The following is a 2,848-nucleotide window of genomic DNA, read 5'->3' on the forward strand; positions in this document are numbered from 1 at the left end:
ATTTGATGGTTGTCTTGAAACAGGTATAAAAAAGATAACAATATTATTTTTATGAAAATACTAAATTTATTTGACATTTGTTTCACAACAACCATTAAATAAATGCCACATACATTTGACGGTTATTTTAAAACAAGCGTCAAGTATCATATAATATCATATAGTTGACACTTGTTTCAAAATAATTATGATAGTTATTTAAAATAATCGTCAAGTATTGCAATTTAAATTTACCTTGAAACAATCATTTCTAACTTCACTTGAACAGAATTGTTTGCTCCTGAAACTCCACAGACCTCGTTAAAAATACATATTTAGCCATTCCCCCTTATTTTTGCTCACAAAATCCAATGGGTTCATGATTATTTGCTCATATTTGCCCCGTTTGTTCATGTTGTCGTCATCTGTTGTCTAATGAGTGTTGTTTGTTGCTCGTGGGTGCTTATGACTTCTCCTTTTTCGCGTTACTTCTCGTTTCCTTTAAGGTTAGTGTAGGTTTTGCCTACATTTCTCAATCCTTTCAATTTGTTAGAGCTAGGTTTTGATTGTGGGTGCTTATGGGTTTTGATTATTAGTATTTGTAGGTCTTAGATAGTGTGAGCATCCGTGTGTGTATTGCTTGAGTGAATTTGGGTTCTTGTAGTTTCTTTGGAATTTAATTTTTTGAGTTAATTTGAATAGCTATAATGTTCTTCCATTCATTCCCTACCTTTCTTTGTAACATCTCAAATTTTAATCATTGGATTATTAAGGAATTAGTCAAGTTTAATTATCGTGATTAAGTAATTTTTTGTGGTGTATGGCCAAAGAAGTCTAATAGATGTAATCGATTGTGATTTCAACCCTAATTAGGAGTCTGAAGTGCAGTCTGGCCACTTGGGCCTCGAAAAGATGAAAAAACATAAAAGAAGTATGTCACGAAGTGTAATACGATCGTCCTAGCGTATAGATGGCAAAGGGACAAGAGGATCTTTCTATGCCATGTGCCACGACCTGTACTACGTGCGCCACAATGCATGGCCAAATTTTTTGATAAAAAACTCGTGAATAGATTGAAAATCAAAAGAGAAAAAGGGAGAGAATGAAGGGCGAGCGACAAAGCTTTGTTAGGGTTCACATTTTGAAGGTATTTAAAGCAATTTGGAGATGTTAATCACTTGAGATAAGTTCCTCAAGCCTTAATCTCCCTTTCTCTTCCATTTTCTTAAAGTTTTTTTTGTAAGAGTTTGATAATGAAAATAATTTTTAGTCTATATAGATTATATATCCAAATCCATTGACTTAAATAGAGTTAATAGAAGTTGTCTGAGATATTTAAACTTAAGAATAATTAGCTTACACGTTTTGGTAGTTGTGGGTTGTTAATGGCAAAATATGCCATTTATTAGGGTAGTTAAACTTGGTTGGAAAGCCATAAATGACAATGTGAGAGTTAATGAAGCTATTAGGATGTTGGGAATTTTAGAAATGAAAAATGTGAGAGTGAAAATGTGTTCTTGGCAATGTTGATGAGTTTAGAATTTATTAACTATAGATTTAAGCATTCAGGCACCATATTTGGCTTGGGAATCAAGCTTGAAAGCTAATTATTAAGAGGTAATTTTGACTTCTTAAAGGTTTAAAATAACTAAGGAAACTTTACTTTGGGTAATTCTTTGTTAATTGATTGTCAATTGTGAAATGTGCATGTTAACATGTATGATTTGAATTTGAATGTGAAAAAATGTTATGAGCCTTGATAATTGTTGACTTGTGAATGTGCATGATATTTTATTTTGACTTGAAATATGGAATTGAAGTTAAGATGATTTTCAAAACTATGAACATGCATGTATTTTGGGATGAAAAGTATGATATGATGTGATGTGATGATTGTTTTATTCACGAAGAAAATTAATGATTTAGTAAATTAAAGATTAGTCATGAAAACATTGCGGATGCTCACTTGGGTAGCATATTATTGTGAGCTCAATGTGCTAATAATGAATAAATAAAATTGTGAAATGAGTAAGCATCGTACATGGCATGCTCAATTGGCTGGAGTTTGCTTGAGAGGACTAGTTAAAATCCATATAGTATTTTTGACTGCCTTCCAATACATGACTTTGTCCTGTAATTTGTCAAGGACTGTCCTATAGTTTGTAAAGGGAGTAAAACCTAGCTATCTCTACCAATTTATCAAGGAGGTTAGTTTAGGGTATACAACACCCTAGAGATTAGAGAGTAGGGGAAACCGTAGTTTAAGAGTAAGTCCTATGATCTTTGGCTAAGTCACATCTTACAATGGTGAATTTGGATAGTCCAGTCATACAGATGAAACCTTGCTTGATATCAGAGCCTATGGTTTTAGTCAAAAAATATAAGGAAGATATAAGATATTAGGAATAAATTTTGCCACTTGTATGGGCTTTTGGACAACTTTTTATTGAGAAATTTGTGAAAATTTATAAAAATTTGTTTCAGTGTCCAACTTTCTGATGTCACTTGATTTAGAAGTGAAACTTATGTCATTAGTTAATTTATGAAAAGTGCTTTTCATAGGCTCCTAGATAATCTCATTTGGACATTGGATAGAGAAATGGGGCATACCGAAAGTTGCCCTAATCTGCTGTCAAATGATAGCAGAAATGTTGTCATGAACATGTACACACCGTGGTGAATGGCACTTGCACCGCGGTGTGTGACACAAAGAAGGAGCCGCAGCACATTACTTTATTTTTTGGTTTTGGAGATTTTTCAACTGCTTTGATTTCTTTCACTTCTCTAGATATCTCATACTTCTAAAACAATATTATACTCTAATTAAAGGTATAATAAATGATTTTGATTTATTATAAACTATGAAAAA

The sequence above is a fragment of the Prosopis cineraria genome, unplaced genomic scaffold (genome assembly GCF_029017545.1).
Source record: "Prosopis cineraria cultivar Desert tree isolate PC_DT_omini unplaced genomic scaffold, ASM2901754v1 PC3, whole genome shotgun sequence".
Lineage (NCBI taxonomy): Eukaryota > Viridiplantae > Streptophyta > Magnoliopsida > Fabales > Fabaceae > Prosopis > Prosopis cineraria.